We start from the raw sequence: 6,634 nt of genomic DNA, 5'->3' as shown, positions 1-6,634 counted from the left end.
TAGTGCAGCCATAAAGGCTAACACCCAGCAGAGGCCACTGACAGCTGTCAGTGCCCAGAACCACACCTTTAGCTCTTCACCTACAAGGGAAGGGGCTAAGTTACAGGCTTCTTTGGGTTCAGGGTGCCTGTCTGCTGTATTAGAGTGGGGGGTTACCACATCTTGTAGTAAACACCCTTCTTCCACTCTTTCTTCTGTTAGCTGAGGAGCCACCCACTCAGGTTTAACAGTTGCCTGACTAGCCAGGACTTCTTGTGGGTCAGGTTGGACTTTAACAGGGCCATTTTTGGAGTTCTCCCCTACTGGAGCAGAATCTCCCTGGCTTGCTGGAACCTTGGCTAAAGGTTGTCCACCCTTCCTACTCTGTTTTCTTTTCTTTTTCTTCTGGGGCTTACTTGCATTTACTGCAGGGGTAGCACCTCCAGAATCCTTGGGAGAGGACTGGCCCTGGACCAGTTCTTCTCTTAGGCTCTGACTAACCTCTGGGTAGTCATTTCCAAGGAGACAATCAAGGGGGAGGTCTGTACTGACTACCACCCTTCTCCAGCTAAAAGTTCCACCCACTTCTATGGGCACAAAAGCCACAGGCCTATTAGTGACCCTGTCTGGGCTAACTCTTACTCTGGCCATCTCACCTGGGATGTATTGGTTTGAGAACACCAGCCTGTCATGCACAATAGTGTGACTGGCACAAGTGTCTCTCAGGGCAGTGGCTGGGATTCCATTCACCAGTAGGTGGTGGAAGTGTCTACTTCCCTCTGGAATCTCCAACTCACCTGTTGGACCCTTTTTCCAGTTGAAGGCTATGAAGACCTCCTCATCTGAGGAGTCATCCCCAATGGCTACACTGGTCACCCCTGGGATTTTGCTAGGGGGTTTGTTTTTGGGACAAGAAGTGTCCTTGGTGTGGTGCCCTGTCTGTTTACAGTTATGGCACCATGCCTTAGTGGCATCCCAGCTCTTACCCTGGTACCCACCTTTGTTTTGGGTTGTGTCTCGGGGCCCACCCACCTGGTCTGGTTTTTGGGGGCCTACAGAGGACTCTTTTTCTTTGTTTCTAGTGTCACCCACTTTCTCCTGGGGAGGCTTTGTAACCCCTTTCTTTTGGTCACCCCCAGTGGAAGTTTTGGTTACCCTAGTCTTGACCCAGTGGTCTGCCTTCTTTCCCAATTCTTGGGGAGAAATTGGACCTAGGTCTACCAGATACTGATGCAACTTTTCATTGAAGCAGTTACTTAAAATGTGTTCTTTCATAAACAAATTATAAAGCCCAACATAGTCATGCACTTCATTTCCAGTTACCCAACCATCCAGTGTTTTCACTGAGTAGTCAACATAATCAACCCAGGTCTGGCTCGAGGATTTTTGAGCCCCCCTGAATCTAATTCTATACTCCTCAGTGGAGAATCCAAAGCCCTCAATCAGGGTACCCTTCATGAGGTCATAAGATTCTGCATCTTTTTTAGAGAGTGTGAGGAGTCTATCCCTACACTTTCCTGTGAACATTTCCCAAAGGAGAGCACCCCAGTGAGATTTGTTCACTTTTCTGGTTTCGCAAGCCCTCTCAAAAGCTGTGAACCATTTGGTGATGTCATCACCATCTTCATATTTAGTTACAATCCCTTTGGGGATTTTCAACATGTCAGGAGAATCTCTGACCCTAGTTATGTTGCTGCCACCATTGATGGGTCCTAGGCCCATCTCTTGTCTTTCCCTTTCTGTGGCTAGGATCTGTTTTTCCAAAGCCAATCTTTTGGCCATCCTGGCTAACTGGATGTCCTCTTCACTGGAGTTATCCTCAGTGATTTCAGAGAGGCTGGACCCTCCTGTGAGGGAGCCAGCATCTCTGACTATTATTTTTGGAGTCAGGGCTTGAGAGGCCCTGTTCTCCCTAGATAGGACTGGTGGTGGGGAATCAACCTCCAAGTCACTATCATCATCATCTGTGTTGCCACTTACAGATGGGTTGGCTCTATCATACTCTGCCAACAGCTCCTGGAGCTGTAGTTTGGAAGGTCTGGAGCCCATTGTTATTTTTCTTATTGTACAGAGTGACCTTAGCTCTTTCATCTGGAGATGGAGGTAAGGTGTGGTGTCGAGTTCCACCACATTCAAATCTGTACTAGACATTATTCTTCTAAAAGTTGGAATGCTTTTAAGAATCTAAAACTAGTTCTAGAATCTAATTCAAACTTTTACAAACTTTTAAACTCTAAAAGAAATGCTAACAGGGACTAACACAAGGCCCTAGCAGGACTTTAAAGAATTTAGAAAACTTTTCAAATTGCAAAAATCAATTTCTAATGACAATTTTGGAATTTGTCGTGTGATCAGGTATTGGCTGAGTAGTCCAGCAAATGCAAAGTCTTGTACCCCACCGCTGATCCACCAATGTAGGAAGTTGGCTCTGTATGTGCTATTTCAAAGTAAGGAATAGCATGCACAGAGTCCAAGGGTTCCCCTTAGAGGTAAAATAGTGGTAAAAAGAGATAATACTAATGCTCTATTTTGTGGTAGTGTGGTCGAGCAGTAGGCTTATCCAAGGAGTAGTGTTAAGCATTTGTTGTACATACACATAGACAATAAATGAGGTACACACACTCAGAGACAAATCCAGCCAATAGGTTTTGTTATAGAAAAATATCTTTTCTTAGTTTATTTTAAGAACCACAGGTTCAAATTTCACATGTAATAGCTTGTTTGGAAGGTATTGCAGGTAAGTACTCTAGGAACTTTGAATCATTACATTAGCATGAATACTTTTGTCATAAAACACAATAAGCTGTTTTAAAAGTGGACACTGCAATTTTCACAGTTCCTGGGGGAGGTAAGTTATTGTTAGTTTTCACAGGTAAGTAAGTCACTTACAGTTCTCAGTTTTTGGTCCAAGGTAGCCCACCGTTGGGGGTTCAGAGCAACCCCAAAGTTATCACACCAGCAGCTCAGGGCCGGTCAGGTGCAAAGGTCAAAGAGGTGCCCAAAACACATAGGGTATAATGGAGAGAAGGGGGTGCCCCGGTTCCAGTCTGCCAGCAGGTAAGTACCCGCGTCTTCGGAGGGCAGACCAGGGGGGTTTTGTAGGGCACCGGGGGGGACACAAAGTAGCACAGAAAGTACACCCTCAGCAGCGCGGGGGCGGCCGGGTGCAGTGTGCAGACACGCGTCGGGTTTCCTTCAGGTTTCAATGGGAGACCAAGGGGTCTCTTCAGCGATGCAGGCAGGCAAGGGGGGGGCTCCTCGGGGTAGCCACCACCTGGGCAAGGGAGAGGGCCTCCTGGGGGTCACTCCTGCACAGAAGTTCCGTTTCTTTAGGGGCTGGGGGCTGCGGGTGCAGGGCCTTTTCCAGCCGTCGGGAAATGGAGTTCAGACAGTCGCGGTCAGGGGGAGCCTGGGGATTCCCTCTGCAGGCGTCGCTGTGGGGCCTCAGGGGGGACAACTTTGGTTACTCACAGTCGTAGAGTCGCCGGAGGGTCCTCCCTGAGTTGGTTGTTCTCCACCAGTCGAGTCGGGGTCGCCGGGTGCAGTGTTGCAAGTCTCACGCTTCTTGCGGGGAATTGCAGGGGTCTTTAAATCTGCTCCTTGTAACAAAGTTGCAGTTCTTTTGGAGCAGTGCCGCTGTCCTCAGGAGTTTCTTGTCTTTTTCGAAGCAGGGCAGTCCTCAGAGGATTCAGAGGTCGCTGGTCCCTTGGAAAGCGTCGCTGGAGCAGGTTCTTTGGAAGGCAGGAGACAGGCCGGTAAGTCTGGGGCCAAGGCAGTTGGTGTCTTCTGGTCTTCCTCTGCAGGGGTCTTTCAGCTCGGCAGTCCTTCTTCTTGTAGTTGCAGGAATCTAAATTCTTAGGTTCAGGGGAGCCCTTAAATACTAAATTTAAGGGCGTGTTTAGGTCTGGGGGGTTAGTAGCCAATGGCTACTAGCCCTGAGGGTGGGTACACCCTCTTTGTGCCTCCTCCCAAGGGGAGGGGGGTCACATTCCTATCCCTATTGGGGGAATCCTCCTTCTACAAGATGGAGGATTTCTAAAAGTCAGAGTCACCTCAGCTCAGGACACCTTAGGGGCTGTCCTGACTGGCCAGTGACTCCTCCTTGTTTTTCTCATTATCTCTCCTGGACTTGCCGCCAAAAGTGGGGGCTGGGTCCAGGGGGCGGGCATCTTCACTAGCTGGAGTGCCCTGGGGCATTGTAACACGAAGCTTGAGCCTTTGAAGCTCACTGCTAGGTGTTACAGTTCCTGCAGGGGGGAGGTGTGAAGCACCTCCACCCAGAGCAGGCTTTTGTTTCTGTCCCCAGAGAGCACAAAGGGCCTCACCACATGGGGTCAGAAACTCATCTCTCAGCGGCAGGCTGGCAGAGACCAGTCAGTCCTGCACTGAACAATTGGGTAAAATACAGGGGGCATCTCTAAGATGCCCTCTGTGTGCATTTTTTAATAAATCCAACACTGGCATCAGTGTGGGTTTATTATTCTGAGAAGTTTGATACCAAACTTCCCAGTTTTCAGTGTAGCCATTATGGAGCTGTGGAGTTCGTTTTTGACAGACTCTCAGCCCATATGCTCTTATGGCTACCCTGCACTTACAATGTCTAAGGTTTTGCTTAGACACTGTAGGGGCATAGTGCTCATGCACATATGCCCTCACCTGTGGTATAGTGCACCCTGCCTTAGGGCTGTAAGGCCTACTAGAGGGGTGACTTACCTATGCCATAGGCAGTGTGAGGTTGGCATGGCACCCTGAGGGGAGTGCCATGTCGACTTAGTCATTTTCTCCCCACCAGCACACACAAGCTGGCAAGCAGTGTGTCTGTGCTGAGTGAGGGGTCCATAGGGTGGCATAAGACATGCTGCAGCCCTTAGAGACCTTCCCTGGCATCAGGGCCCTTGGTACCAGGGGTACCAGTTACAAGGGACTTATCTGTGTGCCAGGGTTGTGGCAATTGTGGAGACAATGGTACATTTTAGGTGAAAGAACACTGGTGATGGGGCCTGGTTAGCAGGGTCCCAGCACACTTCTCAGTCAAGTCAGCATCAGTATCAGGCAAAAAGTGGGGGGTAACTGCAACAGGGAGCCATTTCTTTACACAAGCCCCCCCCAGCCCACAGGCCAGGAGACTCAGCCAAAGCTGGGAGAGTCTTCCTAGTCTGTCAGGCGAGGAAGAGTAGAGGAAATAGGCTGGTTTGTTGCAGGGCCTACTCTGCCTTACATCCTCCTGTTCAGGTCATTCCCTCTGGGGAACTGACCCACTTCCACAGTAATAGGACCTAATCTGAACTGCCTCTTGTCTGTGCTTTTTATGTCTTCACTCCTTCTCTCTATTTTGGGGTTAGAGGTATCCACCTCTGCTAATCTTATTTTAGCCAGGGTCACCCCTAGCTTACCCAAAGAGGTTACCCAGAGCTGGAGTAACCCCACCATGACCAAGAGGGTCAGGGGGCCTAACTTGCTATTTGGCATGGGGTCTGACCACCATGCCAAGGATAGTGCAGCCATAAAGGCTAACACCCAGCAGAGGCCACTGACAGCTGTCAGTGCCCAGAACCACACCTTTAGCTCTTCACCTACAAGGGAAGGGGCTAAGTTACAGGCTTCTTTGGGTTCAGGGTGCCTGTCTGCTGTATTAGAGTGGGGGGTTACCACATCTTGTAGTAAACACCCTTCTTCCACTCTTTCTTCTGTTAGCTGAGGAGCCACCCACTCAGGTTTAACAGTTGCCTGACTAGCCAGGACTTCTTGTGGGTCAGGTTGGACTTTAACAGGGCCATTTTTGGAGTTCTCCCCTACTGGAGCAGAATCTCCCTGGCTTGCTGGAACCTTGGCTAAAGGTTGTCCACCCTTCCTACTCTGTTTTCTTTTCTTTTTCTTCTGGGGCTTACTTGCATTTACTGCAGGGGTAGCACCTCCAGAATCCTTGGGAGAGGACTGGCCCTGGACCAGTTCTTCTCTTAGGCTCTGACTAACCTCTGGGTAGTCATTTCCAAGGAGACAATCAAGGGGGAGGTCTGTACTGACTACCACCCTTCTCCAGCTAAAAGTTCCACCCACTTCTATGGGCACAAAAGCCACAGGCCTATTAGTGACCCTGTCTGGGCTAACTCTTACTCTGGCCATCTCACCTGGGATGTATTGGTTTGAGAACACCAGCCTGTCATGCACAATAGTGTGACTGGCACAAGTGTCTCTCAGGGCAGTGGCTGGGATTCCATTCACCAGTAGGTGGTGGAAGTGTCTACTTCCCTCTGGAATCTCCAACTCACCTGTTGGACCCTTTTTCCAGTTGAAGGCTATGAAGACCTCCTCATCTGAGGAGTCATCCCCAATGGCTACACTGGTCACCCCTGGGATTTTGCTAGGGGGTTTGTTTTTGGGACAAGAAGTGTCCTTGGTGTGGTGCCCTGTCTGTTTACAGTTATGGCACCATGCCTTAGTGGCATCCCAGCTCTTACCCTGGTACCCACCTTTGTTTTGGGTTGTGTCTCGGGGCCCACCCACCTGGTCTGGTTTTTGGGGGCCTACAGAGGACTCTTTTTCTTTGTTTCTAGTGTCACCCACTTTCTCCTGGGGAGGCTTTGTAACCCCTTTCTTTTGGTCACCCCCAGTGGAAGTTTTGGTTACCCTAGTCTTGACCCAGTGGTCTGCCTTC

Source organism: Pleurodeles waltl, chromosome 7 (genome assembly GCF_031143425.1).
Source record: "Pleurodeles waltl isolate 20211129_DDA chromosome 7, aPleWal1.hap1.20221129, whole genome shotgun sequence".
In the NCBI taxonomy this organism is placed as follows: Eukaryota; Metazoa; Chordata; class Amphibia; order Caudata; family Salamandridae; genus Pleurodeles; species Pleurodeles waltl.
Note: the sequence above shows the minus strand (reverse complement) of the source record.